Source organism: Camelus dromedarius, chromosome 10 (assembly GCF_036321535.1).
Source record: "Camelus dromedarius isolate mCamDro1 chromosome 10, mCamDro1.pat, whole genome shotgun sequence".
NCBI classification, from domain to species: domain Eukaryota; kingdom Metazoa; phylum Chordata; class Mammalia; order Artiodactyla; family Camelidae; genus Camelus; species Camelus dromedarius.
Window position 1 is genome coordinate 32444948 of NC_087445.1, and position 22555 is coordinate 32467502.

Here is a 22555-nt window from a genome sequence, read left to right on the forward strand (position 1 = left end):
AGAAAGGATGGATCAAGGAAAAAAATTTTTTTGCTACCATGCAAAATATAAAATTCATTTTAATTTTTATTTTTTTTCCTCAACTACCTAATGAATCCTCATGTTTCTTTTTGCAAATTTTCTTTCAGTTATTCTCTTATTCTGTTTTTGTCTCTCTTGATCATCCTTTCCGTCCCATTTCTCCCGTTGGCTCTGTTCTGCTCTGCTTGGTTTTACTTATAGGCTGTTTCATTCTAAACCTTCTTAGCAAGCCCATTCTCTTCCTGCGTCAGCCACAGTTCTTTGGTCAGATGCTGCCTTTGCACCTCAGCCTGCTTCAGCTCTCCTATTGTTGAATTCTTTGTCTTTCTTTTTTGAGTAGTTGTTCCACATTCCTTTGTTTATTGTTGTTTTCTTGATACTTTTAGAGAAATAGCTAATTTCCTTTATTCTGCTTCCTGTGGCATATAATGATGAAGAAATAAAAACAACTATTAAATGACTGATATTCATGGCTCTTTAAAAAAGAATAAGGTAATACAGTTGAGAGATTATTTGAAAAATTGTGCCTAGTTCAGAGTAGTTAGGTACAAGGGCCAAATATTGCTGTGAATATAGAGAAGATGTTGCTTGGCTTTTTAAAAAATTTATTTTTAACTTTGGAAAGTTGCAGGCAGTATTAGTATAGCCAAAATATCCTTGGAAAGTTCTGGGTAAATTTTCATAATTAAGATGACTAGTGTAAAATCATATTCATTTTATTTATCTGTATAGTCTTTGGTATTTTATGGTAGGCCGACTTCATCTGTTTTTTTCTTCAGATACTTTATGAAAAAGGCCTATCATACCTAAGTAAATAAAAGTCAGTTCAGTTTCTTCTTTTAAGGAAGGTAGAAGTCCTCTTTCTGCCCACTTTTCAAATACTATTTCACATAATTTGTTTAGCAGTATTTTATTGATAGGCCACTATTTTTCTCTTGTTCTTATTTACATTCAAGTACTACTAACTCTAATGAATTTATATGAATAACTTGCTGAGTATTACTCTTTAAAGTATTAGAATATGCAACTGATAGGATAGAAGTAGATTTTAGAATTAATACAAAATCATTACTGACCAAAAGGGATGAAAAGAAAAACAAGAAATCATCTTTTTGTAATAAAATTTAGAATTTCTTCAGGTTCTCACTGATTTTTTTGTGTGTGTGTGGTGGGGGAGTGCTTTTAGTTTTGCTAACTTCATGACTCCTGGGTTCCTAGGTTTAATTTATTTTTCTACCATTGAAGTTTATATAAGTACCATAGTTTTGTTGTTTGTTTTGTTTTGTTTTGTTTTCAATCAAAGTTGAAGGTACTTAATACTTTTTTTTTTTGGAAACTTTCTCAGTTCATGTATACTTAGAACCTTTTAGAAGACTGTAGAAATAAAAACTTGGAGATGGTGGTATAATTGAAATGTAGATCATAATCTGTTCTTTGTTTGTTTTACCAAATTAGGGATTCGGAGGATACATTTGGAATATTTGTGTATGTTTAACATTTTGTCCCTTTGTTGGGAATCTCTCAGTGTGACTTGTTTTTAATAGGATGTGTCTTGAATTGTAGTCCAATCACTCTTGAAAAGTATTAAGCCCTTTAAACACACTGGTCAGACCCATAGAGGGAAGCCTACAGGTTTATTAGCACTCCTTAGCCTGAAAGCACAGCATACCCTTCTAGGTTGCACAGCAACAGACTCCTAGCAACCGTAATAGATTGAATTTCTAAGAGTGACCAGGCCGGATGTAATAATAAAGCAAGAGGTACAAACAGTTGTCATGGTTTTCTTTTCACAGTAAACTAGTTTGATTTGGGGAAGCTTAGCCTTTCAAAAATGGGCAAACTCCTTATAAAACTACTACTATTTGTGCACAGGACTGTAGTATTAAAATAGCAATAATAGTACCAAATTTAAAAAGCTACTGATTAAAAAAAGAGTGTGCTCAAAATAAAACCAAAAAAAGGGTAAAAATATGTAAGTGAGTTTTTAGGGAAATATTTTTTAAAAAACTGTAGCAAAATAGTAATAATGAATGTGCTTTTAAAAATAAAAATCATAGTATTTGTGCTTTCTCTTTTGGAGATCCTCTATTTTAATCATGTAGCAGCTCCTTGTAGTTTTATGTATACAATTTAAGTGGATCTGCATATAAAACTGATTCTTGTAATAAACTTTTAAAATTTATCCAAGAAAACACTATTTGAGCTATATATAAACAATGTTTTTTGAAATTATGAACTAATAACCAATGGAACAGAGAATTTATTGAAGAAGAAAGAATAAAGTAGTAAAATATAGAATCTTCCACAGTGACAGTGTAAGTGTCTGCGATATTCCTAAAGGTGTAATATTGTGCTATAATTTTGTTAACATTTTTCCCGTGTATCCTTTAGTATGTGTTTGCTTATATAGCCATGAAAAAGAGATTAATTCAGATATATTCACAACCTGAAACAGGATGCTTCCATCAAAAGAAACAGATCCTCATATAGCTGCTGGAGTTGAGAGGAACTGCAGCCTTTGACAGCAATAAGCTGTAAATATACACACATGCTAATACCCTTGATTTGTTCATCTTTTGTGTCAGCATTTGGAAAAGACTGTTAAATGGCAGTTATGGTACTTCCTGGCAATTACAGTAAAGAGTAGAAATTAGGTATTTGTGACCTATTTCATTAAAAGACTTCCTTATTAAAATGGCACTGCTTATTTTGATTACTTGACAGCTGCCCTAAACAGATTAGAAAATACACAGCTTTAGCTAAAGGTAAAACCAACCTCTTAAGCAAACACATGGCATAGAACAAGTAAACGGTATAGCGTAAACTATTTTTTTAACAATGAATTTTCTTTAGGTAGAAATGTTTATCAGTGATTAAGTGGCATGCTTTTTTGCACTTTTATAATAATAGCTTACCCACAGTGGAATTCTCCCATTGAGATGTTTTTATACACCCACCTAATGTTACACTAGCTTCTTTCTAGAGGATGTCATTGTGAGGTGTCATAGGTTCAGGGATCAGCATGGCAGCACCAGAGAAGCTTTGTCCTGCTAACTGAGGAGTTAGTGTCCCAATTCAATGTAGATACTACCTGTACCAAGTATAACTGAAATGTTTGGAAGTTTTACCACTAAATTATCTATTTCTGAAGTATTTTTAATGTTCTTTAGCCCTTAGAAATCCAATAGAACCGCAGTGAATTTAATACTTGAATTTAGTCATCACTTGAGCAACATTGAATTGTCTGCTTTTCTAGAGAATAATTTTTTATGTGGCTCTTTTTATTGTCAATAATATTCTGAAGTTTACTTTGCTCTGTCTATATTTTACATAGTGACTGTATAGCACTTTATAGAACTGTCCTGTCAATTATTCTGATTTACAGTTGAGCGGTTAAATAGCCTGACCTGCCACACATTCTACTAGTCAACGACTTTGTCCCCTTCTACATCGTGAGGCATGGATATGCACTGTAGTTCAGCCTGTAACCATGAAATCATGGCTCACTCTTGAAGACACAAACACAGGATCAGTATGAAGCAGATCAGTGGGATAATTACCTCCCTCAACTAATCTTGAACATGGATTTTTGTCAGGATTGTCACAGTACTAATAGAAGTCCGTTGTAGTACTTACATGCAGCTGTAAAATTTCCACAAAGACCCAACCATGTGAGACACTCATATGTGAACATGTGCACAAATATCCAAGATTAGTTACATTTTTAGCTTAAAAAAATAAAAATATGCTGTATAAAGTTTGTCAACTTGCAAAATTATTAGGGAAAGATGTGAGTCTTTGAAAAAGTAAAATAGACCTAAGTTCAAATCCTGGCTTAGTCATTTGATAGCTAATTATCCTTAAACAAATTCTTTAACTATTTTGAGCTCAGATTTTTAATGTAAATATGAGGGCATTACATACTCAGTTGGGTTATAAAATGAAAATAAAATAAAAGATAAAACAAAATAACTACCTATAGAGAACTTAACATCAAAGTCTAGAAGCTCGTATTGTCCTTATCTTTCAGGCTTACTCCTGGTGGTAGGATGTGATGAGGGTTTTGCTGGAGAGGGTGGCAGCTGAAAATAGTAACGTGGAACTGGATATAATCAGAAACAAAATGGTTTTCAAAGAAGGATATTATGCACTGTGTGTTTTATTAAGTCATTTTCAGTATGAGAAGGAATTGTTAGAGTGAGATTTTATAAAGTGATCCCTTTTGTTCACAGATTCAAATCTTGGAGCAGGATCTTTAAAGATTACAGAGCAATAATAGAACTATACACTGAACAGATGAAGTACTTACTACCCTGAAAAAGGATAGAATTTAAAGAAAAAAGCAAATTTATTTTATTAATATCTATGGTGGTCCTTAATATTATTTAAACATTTAGCCTCTCTCCAAATTTTTCTTCTATGTAAAAAAAAAAACTATAAGAGTAGAAGCAAGTAAACTGCACCTTCCATTGTTGTTATAACTGAAAATGAATATTAATAGCTTTTGCTGAGAAGTAAGGCAGCTGTGGAGTCCCATAAAAATCTGATTACTTCTGGTACTTTTTGGCCTACCCCTGAAAAAAATGTTCAGTATACTCACCCTTGATTTGCAAAATGTAGTTTAAATTTTAATAGATACTGTTGTTGTCAAAGGGATCATAAAGGCATTTAATTTAATGAGAAGATAATATTTGCAAAAGAATGAAGTGCTTGAAATATAACAGTTTGAAGTAGTTAGTGGGATTAAATTGGTTTAGGCAACGGCTATCCTATTTCAACTCTTTGAAGAAGGTAATTCCAGCCTAAACTTAGGTAAAGGAGGAGGTGCAGAACATGCTTAACTTTGCCTTGATATTTGAAGAGAGAAAAGAATGCCAGGCTACAGTGATTCTTAGAGCCAAGGGAAAAATAGCCCTTAGTGTTAAGACGGTACAGCTTTTTCCGATAAAGCCTCTGGCTATTACACCTAGTTCTGCAAATTTTAAGTTAATGAAAATTTTTTCTTGAGTATGATTTATGTGCTTATATTGTTAAACTGTTTACTAATACCAGTTTGAAGAATTAAGTATTGCCAAAAATATTAAATTGGGAAATTTAATATTTAAGAGTTATGTGAAATATAATTCTTCTCTGATAGTCATTTTTTTACATCAGTGGATATGTAACTCTTACCTTGTACCTATGGTGCAATTGTCTACTTGTGAAAATAGAACATAATTGTACTTTTTGTGGTTAATTGAAAATTATGTCCAGCACAGTGAAGATTCATACATGAGCTTTGTAAATATTCTGTGCATAAAATTTTTTCTTCTGAAAAGGAAGAATTTTTTCTTTGTAATTATTTTTTCCTTGATATTCTTAGCACTTTGAGTTATTGAATTGGGGAACTGTGTTATGTATACACACACACTTATATATCTGTGTGTATGTAAACGCACACAGAAAATAGCATAAACTTTCTTTTCAGTGCAGGCTGAAGTTAGAGATCTTCATATTAAGATAATTGCTAGGTGAGAAAAACTAGTTAAACTACCAAACTAGTCCAAAGTCTCACTACTGGTAAGGTCTTTTCACACCAAAGCCTTTTATGCAAAGTGTATGAATGTTGCCCAGAGCGTGAATAGAGGACCCCAGGATTCACCAGCTCCAGGATGTCCTCCCTTTTCAACTACATGTTTCTGTGATGTTGCACTTACTTCAATATTTCAACCAGAACAGCAAATTGAATGCAGAAGTATCCTTGAGAAGCCAATTGTCTTCTATTAACCAATATGTTTAAAAAAAGTTTGTAAAAATATAAAACAGTGATACTCTTCTCACTAATTGTATTTTGGAAAATTTAGATATATTTCATAAAAATATGTTTATGGTTTTATTACTGTCATTTTAAAATCAGTAAATATTACAGTTCTCTTTTTTATCAGGTATGATTGGCATATAACATATTAGTTTCAGGTATATAACCTAATGATTTGATATTTGTATACACTGCAAAATGATCACCACAGTATATCTAGTTATCATACAAAATTAAATTTTTTTCTCCCCTTGTGATAAGAACCTTCAAGATTTACTCTCTTGGCGACTTTCAGGTATTCACTACAATATTATTGACTGTAGTCACCATGTAGTACGTTACATCCCCATGACTTATTTATTTTATAATTGCAAGTTTGTACCTCTTGACCACTTAACCCATTTGCCTACCTCCTCCCCTTTGGCAGCCACCATTCTGTTTGCCATCATCATCACTCTGTATGAGTTTTGTTTATTCATTTGTTTTGTTGTTTAGGTTGCAACTATGAGTGAGTTTATATGATATGTCTCTTCATCTGTCAGACTTATTTCACTCGGCAAATACCCTCAAGTTCCATCCATGTAGTTGCAAATGGCAAGATTTCATTTGTTTTTGTGGCTGAGTAGTATTCCATTGTCTATATATACAACATTTTCCTTATCTGTTCATTCATCAGTGGACACTTAGATTGTTTCTGTATCTTGGCTATTGTAAATAATGCTGCAGTGAACATAGAGGTGCCTATATGTTTTTGAATTAGTCCTTTTGTTTTCTTCAGATAAATACCCAGAAGTAGAATTGCTGAATCATACAGTAGTTCTGTTTTTAATTTATTGAGGAACTTCCATACTGTTTTTCATAGTGGCTGCACCAGTTTACATTCCCACTTGGAGTGCACGTCCTTTTCTCCACATCCTTGCCAAACTTATTATTTCTTGCCTTTTTGGTAATAGCCGTTCTATTCTATCCAATTGTGCTTTCATATCTCATTGTGGTTTTGACTTCCATTTCCCTGATGGTTAGTGATGTTGTGCATCTTTTCATGTACCAGTTGGCCATCTGTATGTCTTCTTTGAAACACTGTCTATTCAAATCCATCTGACATTTTAAAATTGATTGATTTGTGTGTGAGTGGTTTCTATATGTTGGATATTAATCCCTCACCAGATACATGATTTACACAAATTTTCTCCCATTCAGTAGGCTGCCTTTTCATTTTGTTAGTGGTTTCCTTTGCTGTACAGATGCTTTTTTGTTTATGTAGTCCCATTTGTTTATTGGTGCTTTTGTTGCCTTTGCTTTTGGAGTCAGATCCAAGAACTCATCACCAAGACAGATGTCAAGGAAAACATACTGCCTATGTTTTATTCTAAAAGTTCTTTGGTCTCATGTTTTACATTTACGTTTTTAATCCATTTTGAGTTAATTTTTGTGTGTGATGTTAAGATAGTAGTCTAGTTTTCCTTCTTTTGCATGTGGCTGTGCCGATTTCCCAACACAGTTTATTAAAGATACTGTTCTTTTCCTGTTGTATATTCGTGCCTCCTTTGTAGTGAATTAACTGCCTGTGAATATGTGGGTTTCTTTCTGGGCTCTCTGTTTTGTTTCATTCTTTAATATGTCTGTTGTTGTTTTTTTGTTTGTTTGTTTGTTTTTGCCAATACCTTAGTGTTTTGATTACAGTGGCTTTGTAATATACTTTAAACCAGGGATTGTGATGCCTCTAACTTTGTCCTTTCTCTAGATTGCTTTGGCTCTTCAGGGTCTTTTGTGGTTTCACACGAATTTACAGAGTATTTTGTTTCTGTGAAAAATGCCATTGGTTTTTTGATAGTGCATGAATCTGTAGATTGCTTTAGGTAATACAGACATTCAAGCAATATTAATTCTTCTAATGCATGAGAATGGAATATCCTTCTATTTCGTATTCATAATCTTTCATCAGTGTCTTTTAGTTATCACTGTACAAGTTCCTTCAGCTCCTTTGTTGAATTTATTTCTAGGTATTCTTTTGGATGTACTTTAAAGGTTTTTACAGTTTTCTTTCAGATAATTCATTGTTAATGTATAGAAATGCAGCAGGTTTTTGTATGTTGATTTTGGTACCCTACCACTTTGCTGAATTTGTTTAAAAATTATAGTAGTGTTTTGATGAAGTCTTTAGGTTTTTATATGTATAAAATCACATAATCCTCAAGTAGTGACAGTTTTACTTCTTCCTGTCCAATTTGGATGCCTTTTGTTTCTTTTTCTTGCCTAATTGTAGTGGTTAGATCTTCTAATACTATGTTGAGTAAAGACGACGAGAATGAGCATCCTTGTCTTGTTCATTATCTTAGGGGAAAAGCTTTCAGCTTTTGCCCTTGAGTATGATGTTAACTGTGGGCTTGTTGTATATGGCCTTTATTATGTTGAGGTACACTCCCTCTGTAACTTTGTTGAGAGTTTTTTTCTCATAAATGGATGTTGACTTTTGTCAGAAGCTTTTTCTCCATCTATTAAGATGATCATATGCTTTTGATCCTTCATTAATGTGGTGTGTCATGAACCATCCTTGCATCCCTAGAATAAATCCCACTTGACCTTGGTATATGATCTTTTTGATATATTGTTGGGTTAAGTTTGGTAATATTTTCAGGAATTTTGCATCTATGTTCTTTGGGAATATTGACTTATAATTTTCCTCTTTTGTGGTGTCCTTGTTTGGTTTTGGTGTCAGTGTTATACTGGTCTTATAGAGTAAGTTTGGAAGTGTTTCTTCCTCATTTTTTTTTTTTTGGAAGAGTTTGAGAAAGATGCTTATTAAACCTTCCTTGAATGATTGATAGAATTCACCAGTGAAGCTATTTAGTCTTGGATTTTTGTTTGTTGCGGGATTTTTGATTACTGATTCAACATCCTTACTAGTAATTGGTTTATTCAGATTTTCTTTTTTTTCCTGATTCAGTCTTTGAAGATGATATATCTCAAGGAATTTGTCCGTTTCTTGTAGGTTGTCCAATGTGTTGATGTATGATTGTTCTTAGTAGTCGCTTACATTTCTCTCAGTAGGCTCTTGTATTTCTGTTGTATTAGTTGTATCAACTCTTATTTCTGATTTTATCTATTTGAGCCTTCTCTTTGTTTTTCTTGGTGATTCCAGCTAATGGTTTGTCAATTTTGGTTATTTTTTCAAAGAAACAGTTTTTAGTTTTTTGATCTCTTCTGTTGCCTTTTTAGCCTCTATTTCTACTCTGATCATTGTTTTTCCTTTCCTTCCTTCTACGTACTTGGGGCTTTGCTTATTCTCTTTCTAGTTCCTTTAGGTACAAAGTCAGATTGCTTGAGAGTTTTCTTGTCTCTTGAAGTAGATCTGTCTCACTATACATCCCTGTTAGAATTGCTTTTGCTGTATCCCATATATTTTGGTAAGTTGTGTTTCCATTTTCCTTTATCTCAAGGTATTTTTCTAATTTCTCTTTTGATTTCTTCATTGACCCATTGGCTGTTCAGTACTGTGTTTTTTAATCTCTGCATATTTATGGTTTTTCCAGTTTTCTTCTTTTCCAGTTTCTTTCTTTATTGATTTTCTGTGTGGATGATGTATTCATTGATACAAATGGGTTATTAAAGTTCCATATTATTACTGTGTTTCTGTCACTTTTCCCCTTTAGGTCTGTTAATATTTGTGTTATGTATTTTTGTGCTCATACGTTGAAGTGTGTGTATTTACAAATAGTATATCTTCTCTTTGGTTAACCCCTTTATCATTATGAAATGCCTTTCTTTGTCTTTTATTATAGTAGTTGTTTGAAAGTCTATTCTGCCCCCGCCTCTATATAAGTGTAGCTTTCCCAGCTTCCTATTGTTTTGTGTTTGCATGAACCATTTTTCCCTCCCTTCGCTTTTTTAAGTGTGTGTGTCGTTATATCTAAAGTGAGTCTCTTACAGGCAGCATATAGATGGGTCTTGTTTATGTGTACATTCAGCCACTCTGTCTTTTGATTGAATCATTTAATTCATTTATATTTTAAGTAATTATTGATAAGTATGTACTTACTGCCTTCTTGTTAATTGTTTTATGGCTATTTTGTAGTACTACTCAGTTCCTTTCTCTGTTGCTTTCTTCTCTTGAGGTTTGATGACTTTTTTTGGTGTTATGTTTAGATTCCTTTCTCGTTACTTTTGGTATATACCGTAGGTTTTTGCTTTGTGGCTATCATGAAGTTCATAACTAACAGCCTGTGTATATAACATTCTATTTTAAGTTGATATCAACTTAAGTTTGAATGCATTCAGAAACTACAATTTTTTATCCCCTTCCCCACGTTTTATGTTTTTAATGGCATATTTTACATTTTAAAAAATTTTGTGTATCCCTTAACTGATTATTATAGTTGTAGTAGTTTTTTTTTTTTTTTTTTTTTTTACTATTTTTGTCTTTTAATCTTCATATCAGCTTTACAAGTGGTTAATCTGCTGCCTTTATATTTACTTTTACCAGTGAGATTTATACTTTCATATATTTTGTTGTTGTTGTTATTAATTAACGCCCTTTTCTTTTTAGCTAAGGAAATCCCTGTAACATTCCTTAGAAGCCTGGTTGAGTGATGTTAAACTCTTTTAGCTTTTGCTCATCTGGAAAACTCTTTTTTCTTTTAAATTCTGAATAATGATCTTGCCACATTGAGTATTCTTGGTTGGAAGTTTTTTTCTTTCAGCACTTTAAATATATTGTGGCACTTCTGGACTACTGCATAGTTTCTGCTGAAAATATGCTGGTAGTCTTATGGGCATTCCCTTTTATATAATAAGTTTTTCTCTTTCTGCTTTTTAGATTCCCTCTTTGTCTTTAACTTTTGATATTTTAATTGTAATGTGTCTTGTTGTGGGTCTTTTGGGCTTCATTTTTTTGGAACTCTATAGATTTCCTGGATTTGGATTTCTGATTCCTTTCTCAAGTTAGGGAAGTTTTCAGTCACTATTTTTTGATATAATTTTTCTGCCCCTTTCTCTCTTCTTCTGGGATCCCTGTAATGTGAATGGTAGTCTGCTTGATGTTGTCCCATTGGTCCCTTAAGCTATCTTCACTTTTTAAAATTCTTTTTCCTTTATGCTACAGTCTGTGAGTTCCACGACCCTTTCTTTGCTACATGTTGTCTGTTTGAACCTCTCTAATATATTTTTGAGTTCATTTATCCTGTTCTTCAGCTGTGTGACTTCTGTTTGGTATTTTCTGTGTCTTTGTTGAAGATCTCACTGTGTTCATTCTTCTCCCAAGTTCAGTGAACATTTTTATGACCATTATCTTTTATTCTTTATCAAGCAAACTACTTATCTCCATTTCATTAAGTTTTTTTTTTTAAGTTTTTTGTTGTTCTCCTGTTTAAAATATGTTCCTCTGTTTCTTTATTTTGCTTGACTCTCTGTTTCTCTATGTTAGGTGAAACAGCTACCTTCCTTCTCTTGAAGGAGTGGCCTTGTGTTAGGTGAAGAATCTTATCTTTCAACCTTGCCCTAGGTCTTGGTTGTCTGTTGAACCTTTGTGATTGTCTAAACAGCTTGATTTATTCCTGATAGGTCCCTATTGTTGAGGGTGTGCCTTAAATCTGTCAGTGTTCCAAAGAGAAGTATCTCAGTCAGCACCTAGTTTTAGGCTTTTGGGAAAACAGACCCTCAGACAGTAGCTTTTAAAGGATGCAGGTAAATACAGTCTTGTGGCACTATCTTGTGGCATAAACCCTACCAGCCTCCAGCACAGGTAACCTGGCCAATCATTTCAAAAATCAGGCATTCAGACTTGTCTATGAGCTCTTTTCTGGGAGGTACTGGCGAGCTGTAGCAAGGCCAAAGGAGAGCACAAAGGTGGCATCCTCCCGCCTGTGTTCACTGAGAGCATCTTTGTAGTCTCTAGGTATGAGGCAAGCCTCAATTCTGCCCTTCAGTCTAAGGTTACAGGACAAGTATACTTTTTACAAAAAGATTTGGGGTGTGTTTCAGTCTGCAGTTTGTGTAATGTGCTTTGAATGATAGCCTGCCAGAACTGTTTCTCCAATTGTTACAGTCCTTTGGAATCCAGGAATGCAAATCCCCTGGCCACCAGAGCCAGGTGATCAAGGAGTGTCACCTGTTTGTACTGCCCATGCCTGCCAGCTTTAGTGAGGCAGCAGGAGAGGAGAGCTCAGGGCTGGGGCATGCCTGCCAGCTTTTGTGGAACCACGGGAGAGTGCAGGGCTGGGGTGTGCCAACTTGCTTTTGCAGGGCTGCAGGAGAGTGCAGGGCAGGGTGTACCAGCTGGCACCATCATGGAAAAGCGGTTCTCACCAGATCCTCCGGACCCCAAGAGAGCCCTGACTGGCCTCTTCCCCCTCTGGTATATGTTTAAAACTAGTGAATGAATCTTCATATGTAGTCTAGGCATTTTCAAACTGCTCCTTTTGTGCTGGTGCTCAGGATGAGTGAGTCTGTGCTCAACCCCTTTGAGAGAGGTTCCCTGTAGCCCTTTGGGTCTCCTCGATGTGAGCTCTGTTGTTTTTCAAAGCCACGTGTTTTTGAGGCTTGTCTCTTTGTTGCAAGTTCTAAGGGTTGGGGTGCTTGTTCCAGGGCGCGAACTCCTCACTCCTTAGGGGGAAGCTCTGGATTTGTGAGATCCCTCCTGATTGTGGGTTGCCGTGCTGGGATGAGGTTTCTGGTGAGACCACGTCTCTGCCTCCACTACCTGCCTTGATGTGGCCTTTGTACTGTTTGTTGTGCAGCAGTTGTTAGGCTAATTTTTAGGTCTTTTTCGGAGGGAATTGTTCCATTAGCAGCTGTAGGTTTGGTTTGTCCATGGGAGGAAGTCAGTTCAGGATCTTCCTACGCCACCATCTGGAACTGCCTTCTTCCATTTTATTTTCTAATATGATAAATGGATAGACATAACTAGTTATGTATTGCAGCCCATTCTTACCAGCTTGAGAGGGCCAGTGTTCATCCCTTCTTAAATCTTTATTCAGATGTCACATTCCTAGCTTGAAAGTAGCCACATTCGGAGTATTTACACTATGGAAATGAGTTGAAATTACGACTTTGTCATTTTTTAAGATGAGAGGACAAAAAGCTGGCTGTGGTGCATGACTAGATATAATACACATAAACTGAAGTTCTTCTGGGTTCTCAAAAATTTAAGATCTAAAAGGGTTCCAAGACCAAAAAGTCTGCTAATTATAAATGAACTGCTGGTAGTTACTTTACTGTACAAATTTAACACCAAAGTCAGCTAATGTATGACAAAGACATTATCAGCCAGGTGCTTTGTCTTTAGAGCCACTTTACCAGTTTTTCCTACAGTGCTTTCCAGTAATATTAGCTCCGTAAAGTGACTTGAATTCACAAGGTATGTCATATCCTTTGTGGTTCTCACCATGCTAACTAAGTTCATGGCTTAATTGCTTATTAACAGATTAGAGGCTCTCAGTAACATAGGAATAAGAAAAGTGTCTGGGTTTGAGTAGTTAGAGAAGTCTTTAGGGAGGAGGTAAATCATGAGATCTTAAGTTTTTGGGGAGGTGTACTGGCTGTGAGGAAGACGTTAAGCACATGTGAAAGGTAGAGGTAAGGTATGATTTTGGTGTGAAAAGTTTGATTTTTTTTTAGGAAATAAACGGATGGAGTAGTAGAAAGAAAAATCAGGCTAAGGATTTTGAACCTAACTGGATAGAGTATAACCAACAGCATACATTTTTAAAAAGTGGATCAGATGTTAAGATGAAAGAGGTCCTTTAGAGAAATTAATCTGGCAGGTCTGTGTAGGTTAGCAGGGAGTCTGAAACCAGGTAAACCTCTTAATCATCTGAAAGGAAGTATAGGGTGAAGAACCTGGGATATTAATCCGGAAGTACCTTGGTTAGAATCCTTCTGCCACTCGGTCACTTTTGATTGGATAAGATGAAGATAACTAGCTGTGAGGTTGTAGGTAGTAACACAAAGGCTGTGAAAGAGTTTAGTACAGATCAGATGCCTGGTACTATGCTAGGACCTTCAGTAGAGGTGTTATCAGTGCTGCTTTTGCTACTGCTACTTCATTGCTGCTCCTATTACAATAATCAATAGTTGATGGGTTATATAAGATTGGAGCTGGGGAACCATCGGTGGAAATAGGGTGTAGAAACCAGGCCCATGCCTACCACTAACAGGTACAAGAATACAAATGGAAGTTCACTCATTAATTTTTTGAGTATTTAAATGCTGGAAATCAGCTAGCTTAATTAAATGTGCTATTTCCTCCTAATTTGACCAGTACAGCTTTATAATGAGATGGATTACCATTTAGAATGTTCACATTTTTCAGTAGTTCTGCTCCAGATCATAGTGGCCAAGGGAGAATTGGCCTTCTGTCTCCGCTTTCTTTTCCTGCATTGGGTATGGGGACCTCCCCATATCCAGGGCTCTTTGCAGTAGCATGTGCACATGCCCATTCCCTGAGCAACCTTGCCCACCCCCTGCAAGCTATCTCTTGACTATCCCTTGGGCCTAGAGGTGGGTATGCCTGCATCTCCTATCTGCCCTGGGAACTGTGCTCTAGGGCTCTGTGTGGGAATTTGGGATCCTGAGAATCTGCTGGGGTAGAGTCCAAAGGAGGCAGAGGACATGCCCTGGACTCTGCAGACTTCTTGCTTCATGAGGAAGTACCTGGCCAGAGGACCAAAGTGGGTTCTGTAAAGTGCAAGGCCCAGACAAGGCCCCTTTTGCCTGGTTGAGACCAGGATGGTGCTAGGAGGGGTCATCTGACATGCGTGACAAATCAGTACCCCTAGTTGTGGGGTGTGAGAAAATGAGAGTGGAAAAGGTGAAAGATTGCTGGATACCAGAATTTAAAGCCGCTGAGAAAGTTAGTTTAGTATGTGGGAGCAGATGAAGTGGGGCCTGAATGCAAAACAAAACAAAACAAAACAAAACAAAACAAAATAAAACTGTGTTTTGCTTGGCACTGAGTACCTAATCAACTTCTAGCGTATTGCCAGGCGCATAGTATTGACCCAATAAATGTTGAAGGGCAAGCTGAAGGTATTTTGATTATCTGTGCCAGAGATGAGAAGAAAGTCATTGTTGAATATAGAGAGAAACAAGAAGAATAAGTTCTTGTGGGACCAGTGTAGGGTTTTGAGGGAGGGACCATCTTGCTGTTTTTGGCTTGATAGTGTGTGAGCTACTTGTGTGTGAGGACCATGTATATTTGATATTTGTATGTGTAGACCTAATATAGCTGGAATTCTTTCTTAAATGAATAATTGAATTACAGTATGTGAGAATGGTGTTTAAGAAATGAATGAATTTAAAAGTTAAAATGACAAGTGGCTAAGACAAATTTGTATCCTCAGTGAACTGGTATAGAGGCTGAGGAACTTGTAATAATTCAAGACATGAACAGATCCTAAACAGCTGTGTTAGTTTCAGCATGAGGTGGTGAAACATGTCTTCAAAGAGATTTTACTTGTAATCTGTTTGGAAAGGAGTAGAGGACACAGATTAACTGTAGACTAGCTTGAATTTTCTTACTTGATGTTTGGTAGTTGGAGAAAAGAATCAGAGTTAAAAAAGAGTAGGTAGAATTATCTTTGGAACATCTAAATGCAGGTATGTGTAACTCATAGTCATTCTGTTTACAATTGTTATAAAGTATTGTTTAGTCACTTAGTTTATAATAAACATGTACAGTAATACCTTATGTCAGAAAATATATTTAATAATGATAAAAAATTAACAAAAATCTAACAATAGTGTTAAAACTGCCAAGTTCTTTTTGAGAACTCTGGTGTGTTAATTAGTGTAGATTATTGCATTCTTGCTGTATCTGACGTGTAATCACCTAAATACACAGCAAACACCTGTGATTATTTTAGTGATCCTTGTCTTGTCTTGTTCAGGGTAACCCCCAAAATGTGTATTTAGACTGTTGCCTGTTCATATATACTCAGCTGTGCCTGTTTGCTTTGTTATTTTTCTAAGTTTAATGGACCGACATAAAAATTTATGGCAACTGTCACTTAATGTTACCTTTACCTTTAAAGAAAAAAAGAAAACAAACAAAACTAAATCATGCCAGGCAGCTATGATGCTGTTTATAGGTGACTAAATGATCAGAGTACTTTGTACTAAATTGATCTTTGATATCATGGGCCAAATTTAGGGCAAAAAAGGTATGAACATATATAAACAGTATACTTAAATGCATTTTTGTATATCAGTGTTATTCTAAACCTGCTTTATTAGCCAATAAAAATCATTAGTTTGGAATTAACCTTGCCCATTCTCGTCGGAACCAAGGATTTCTTTCTAAAATTTCCATAAAACTGAATAATCATGCATATCCTATTAATTTTCTCCAGTTTGTAACCTGTTTATGTATTGTTTTTGCTTATTTTTAAGAAATGAATCTTATTTAATTATTTTTAAGGAATGAGCGAAGGTATGTCAACTGCTAATCCATTCTCCCTTTTGCTTCTCCGTATACAAGAAGTTAGCAGGTTGCTTTCAGAATTGTTTGGTCTCTCATCTTCACAATTTAAAAGCACACTTTCTTTCAAAGAATTCTTCTCTTCGTTATTTTCCCTCACTTATATTTTTCCTGATTATTAGATTAATATGTTTGCTTGAATTCTAATTTTTTGAAAAACAAAAGTTCTCTCTCCTTTTCTGTAAAGCAAAGCAGTATCTTTTTTGGTTAAATTAAGAAGCTTTAAAAAATATAGGTACAGTTATGCAAAGGCATATTTTAAAGATAATTCATTTGTATGGCAATTAGTATTTATCCACAAATTTAATAATTTAAGATAATCATATAGCTTCTAGATATCAAAGAATTAGTTTTTAATATTAACCTAATTTTTCTTGCTTTTAATATTTTAGGCCACTTGGTCATTCTGGCATTTTATGGTAGAAAATACATTGAGTTTGGCTCATGGAAAGAATATGAGGTAATTGATCCATGTTCTCTATAAATTATGAACTAAATGTACACAAAACATAGTCCTTTGATATGTCAAATATGGGGTCTCATGTCTGAATTTTTTCAATACTTTTTTAAAATATGGGATTTTGAGATAGGTTTTTTCTTTCTTGATGGTTGACAGTAGCTAACATAGGAAGGAGCTTTATTTTCTTTCACTACTTTTATATATTTAAGACAAAACAGTATTAGAACTGTCCTTTACATTATGTGGTTACAGTTTCTATTTTTAAATGCTTTGGGTAGCTTAGCTCTCTGTGGGGAACCACAAGAGAACTACTCCATCCCAGCCACCTCCCCAGCTTGCCCCAGCTAGGATTAAAGACGTGCTACACTGCAAGGTACCACCAGCTAGCAAACACAGTCGATAGGGTAAATGGTGAGAAAGAGCACCGAGGCTCCTGTGATGTGAATTTCTAGGCACTACGCAGGGTGGTCTAATGAGAACACAAGGAGGAGATTCGTGTTAGTCTTTTCCTGTCCATTTGGCCCCCTTGTGTTGCCTGGGTTTGGCATTCTAAAATGGCACCCAGCTAATTTCATATGCTGCATTCATTTCCATAGTTGTTTCATAGATGACCAAGCATCAAGCCTGTACTACAGTAAATTCATACTGGAGATAGTAAAGTGTATAGCAGCTATCCTTATAAATCCAGCCAATGACATGTAGCATGAGGATCCATGGGTATTAACTATTTGGTAGAATACTTGGCTAACGTACTTCTGATGTCATAATTGCCCTGCTCAATAATGGGTTGGTTATGTAAGAAGGTGCAGCAGTTTGGTGTGTGAACTTCTGCTTCTACTACTACAGTACTTTAAAGCGAGCTTTTCCACTGGCATTCAGAAAGGTGAAAAGAGCCGAGCTGGCGGTGGGAGGGTGGTGGGAGGGGCGCCAGAGGGGTAGCATGAAGTCTGAGTATATGTACGCTGTTCATCATCATTGGTCTTTGAGATTATGTTTGAACCCAAATTACTTCTTCACCTTTTCACTTAGTTGAAATACAACTGACATGCAGCCCATTCAAGATGATAAAACATTGCTGTTTTAAACATTTCTTCGGCCTTCAGGTTCTGTGGGAAGATAATCACATGATCTGCTGGTTAAGAGACTTAACCAAGACTCAAGAAATAAGCTGGAGCTATTTTCTCCATTTCAAACCTGTGGTTTTACAAAAGACCACCTACCACAGGGTATACCAAAAATCTCCCTATACATTTTTCAAATTATTTTGTGGGTATAAGGTTGCAAGAAAGGTAAAGTAAATAGTTTTGTGTCTAAGACCTTTGTAACATGATTTATAACAAAAACTGTGCATTTACTTATAGGAGTTATAATTTAAGAGCTGTAATCTTTATCACTGGCAGTATGTTCTAAAAGACTTTGTGCTGACTCAGGTAGTTTTTAGTAGCTATTGCAACTTTATCATAGTTCTTAAACCATTTGAGTTGTCTGTATCAAACACGTGATTCTGATAGTTGTTTTCCTTATCATTCATTTTTCATGACTGAGGGCGTCTGACAGGGACAGTCATACCTAATAATTGTGAAAGCTCGTATGGGCCTGGAGAAAAGTTTCCATCCATAGTGTACTTCTGTTAAAAGTGCTTGCAAATAATGTTTATTAAAATAGTTCAGAGGGAAAAAAAAAAACAAAACAATGGGTATTTTGGTGGAGTTCTTCTCTTGGCAAAGTAGTGGGAGATGAGCTTCACTTGAATTATCCTGAGAAGCTACTGGGAACAAGTCTGTATGTGCCTATCCCTCTCACGTTTCCCTTTTAACCTGAAGGACTTCTGTGGACTTCCTTTCATTTTGATAAACTTCTTTGTTACATGTGAAATAAACAAGGTGTCTTGGGAAGGGGAGTGGTAGGGAAGGAAAATATTTGTTTTTTCTTACTGCATAGAATATGGGACATTAATTATAACATACCTTACATTTACATCATGGATTACACTTTTTAAAGTTATTTTGTGTGTGTAGCATCTTATTTAACTTTCCCACTAGTCAGTTATATGCAACGATACTATGGATGGGAAAACTGAGACCAAGAGAGGTTAAGAAACACCTTTGAAAACAGTTACACAGCAAGTAGGTGGAAGATCTAACATGTGAACCCAGATCTTGTGACTCTTACTTCAGTATTCCTATCCACTGTATTAGTACTTTTCAAATTAAGTTTTCTAATCAAAACAATTCTTCAGGAGCCACCTTGGGGAATGTTGGTGGCTGCAAAGCAGGTCCATTTTTGTCTCTCTATTGGGGCTCTTAGTAGAATTTCACTAAAAGTAGGATTTCAAAGCCACTGCTCTGTACTGCTTTTCTTACCATGTGCAAGGACTATAAATTAGAGAAGCAAATTATATCTCTCTATGTGACAATCAAGTCCATAAATCTCTTTTCCAACTGGTATTTTGGATCTTGAAACAAGAATTAGACTGTTGGCATCTTCCTTACTTCCGTTCCTTGTCAACTAACATTTACTGAATATGTACTGAGCACAATATACAGGATACACAAGTTACTAGCTTTTTATCAGGGCCACTGATAGTTGGTTTTAAAGGAGTAGTATAAATTTAAAATATAAATATAAAAATTAAAATAGAAACTGTCCATATTAAACATATCATATCTCAGTCATAAAGAGACATTAAGTATCATCATTTTTATACAATTTAAAATATTGCTTGTATTTAATAATCCCATGCCTGGTAGTTACTAAGCATATTTATTTTTAACAGTAGTTTTCATAAGCTACTGTCTGTGTATAGAGCCTTCAACATTCTAGGTTATAGCAGCATTTATGAGTAATGCTAATAGTGTCCAGGAATGATTCCCTCATCATATTATAGAATTCTAGAGTGTTTGATAATAATGGATTCTAAAATACATTTTCACCTTACCCAAATATGCATTTAAGCCTTATTGTATTGTAACAATCAATGAAATTACATATCTGCAGATAGACAATAAATTTCATCAGTGGTTCAACAGAAACATCATAAGATTTTTATATGGTTAAATATTTAATAAGATTTAATAATGGTTAAAAGTTAATCACAAATTCAAGATAAGAGTAATTGTTTAGACTCAAATCATAGCATTCTACACATTGAATATGTGTCAACAGTTTTGTACTTTTTTTATTTAAATTTTTTAAAAATTGAGATACAGTTGACATACAATATTATCTAAGTTACTGGTACACAACATAGTGATTCACAATTTTTTAAGGTTATACTTCACTTACAGTTATTATAAAATATTGGCTGTATTCCCTGTGTTGTACAGTATATCTTTGTAGCTTATTTATTTTTTTATGTTATACTTTGTACCTCTTAATCTCCTACCCCTCTCTTTTCCCTCCCTCCTCCCCTCTCCCCACTGGTAACCACTAGTTTGTTCTCTAGATCTGTGAGTGTCTCTCCTTTTTGTTATATTCACTCGTAGTTTTATTTTTTTGCATTCCACATATAAGTGATATCACTTTATCTTTCTCTCTCTGACTTATGTCACTTAGCGTAATCCCTCTGAGACCATCCCTATTGTTGCAAATGGCAAAATTTCATTCTTTTCTGGAGTATTACTTTTCTTAAACTTTGCCACTGAGCTCTTAGTTTAGAGTGCTAAACTAATGATGTTCAGTTATTTTCTCCACAGTTCGTTTTGGGCAGGGAACAGTTGGAGAGGCACTGAAAAGGGCAGCAAAAGGGTACTGACAGGAGAGAGGAAAGTTTCAAGAAGAAGAAGAAAGACCTTAAAATCTGTTTTAAAATTTATTTGTAGTTCTCTTTATTTTTTGTTACAAACTTTCAGCTAAAATCAATAACGGAGCAAAATGACAGGTGTGTTAGAGCCTTAAGTTATCTCCGTGAAAGCCAGACCAAAGAGAATAAGCTTGAATTATAGAAAGGATGATTTTTCTTTGTCATAAAGAAGACACTCCCTAAAAGTTAGTGGCAATAGAGGGATATTTGGGAGGTCATACCCTAGAAAGATCTTTAAGACCAGAATGGTTATTTATTCAACTAAATATATGATTTATCCTTGAAGTCTCTACCATGCTGAAGGCTCTTTGATTATAATTGTGCTAATTGCTTGGAAATGAAATGCAATATGTATATAAATATTCTCTCATAACTAAATAGGATACCTGTAGCTTATGTAAATCCTTATATTATTTTTCAGAGATAAGATAAAAATTGCAAGTACATTTCAAAATTGGGATTATAGAAAGAACTAAAATGCCCATAATCTGAGAGATAATATAAATTCCATATTATTATGTACAACTTAAACATACTTGATAAAAACACAAAGGAAGGCAATCATTAGTCAAGAATGTGAGAATGTAGCTATTTCCTTTGGCAAGGTGGTTTAGTACAAACAGCTCATGGGTTAATGACTTAGTCAAACCTGAGGTTAAATCATGGTTCACCCACTTATTAATTCAGTATCTTTATGTAATATGAGGATAATAACTGCTGCCTTGCAGCCTTGTAAAAATTAAATAAGGGTTATATGTGAGGTACACAATCCAGTTCTTGGTACAGAGCAGTGCTTAATAAGTGATACAGCATATCTTGGAGATACTGCAGGTTCGGTTCTAGACCCCTGCACTAAAGTGAGTCACACAAATTTTTTGCTTTCCCTGTGCATATACAAGTTGTGTTTATTCTATAGTCTAGTGAGTGTTCGGTAGCATTACGTCTAAAAAAAATGTATAGACCTTAATTAAAAAACACTGCATTGCTAAAAAAATACTAGCCATTATCTGAGCCTTCAGTGAGTCATAATCTTTTGGCTGGTAGAGTACTGAGGGTCTTGCCTTCATGTTGATGGCTGCTGCTGGTCAGGGTGCTGGTTGCTAAAGGTTGCACTGGTTATGGCAATTTCTTAAAATAAGGCAACAGTGAGATTGACTTTTCCTTTCACAAACGATTTCCCTCTAGCATGCAAGGCTATTTGATAGCATTTTATCCACAGTAAAACTTCTTTCATAGTTGGAGTCAATCCTTTCAAAACCTTGCCACCACTTTTTCAAGTTTATGTAATTTTCTAAGTCTTTTGTTGTCATTTCAACAATCTTCACAGCATCTTTGCCAGGAGTAGATTCCATCTGAAGAAACCTCTTTGCTCATCCATACTAAGTAACTCCTCATCCACTTAAGTGTTACCATGAGATTGCAGCAATTCAGCCACATCTCCAGGCTCCATTTAAAAATTCTAACTCTCGTGCTGTTTCCACCACGTCTGTGGTTACTTCTTCCACTGAAATCTTGAACCCTTCAAAGTTATCTGTGAGAGCTGGAATCAACTTATTCTAAACTCCTGCCAGTGTTGATATTTTGACCTTCTCCCATGAATCATGAATATGCTTAATGGTACCTAGAAGGGTAAATACTTTCCAGAAGCTTTTCAGTGGACTTTGCCGAGATCTGTCAGAGGAATCACTATCTATGGCAGCTGTAGCCTTACAAAATATATTCCTTAAATAATAAAACTTGAAAGTTGAAGTTACTCTTCGATCCATGGGCTGCAGGATGGATGTTATGTTAGCAGGCATGAAAACAACCTTAATCTCGTTGGACATCTCCATCAGAGCTCTTGAGTGACTAGGTGCATTGTCAGTGAGCAGTAATATTTTGAAAGAAATCTCTTTCTGAGCAGTAGTTCTCAACAGTGGGTTTAAAACATTCAGTCAACCATGTTGTAAACAGATGTGCTGTCAACCCAGGCTTTGTTCCATTTATAGAGCACAAGGAGAG

At 35.2% G+C, this 22555-nt stretch overlaps 1 protein-coding gene across 3 annotated transcripts in view; it reads left to right on the forward strand.

Moving 5' to 3' along the window:
- Positions 1-22555, forward strand: part of RFX3 (regulatory factor X3) — a 277032-nt gene that overhangs the window by 23190 nt on the left and 231287 nt on the right. Inside the window, exon 2 of one of the 3 annotated variants that reach the window (XM_064490242.1) lies at positions 16685-16752. The exons of the other annotated variants lie outside the window; for them this stretch is intronic. The gene's annotated coding sequence lies outside the window, so the exon portion shown is untranslated. The remainder of the gene's footprint in view (positions 1-16684; positions 16753-22555) is intronic. 3 annotated transcript variants of the gene reach the window in all.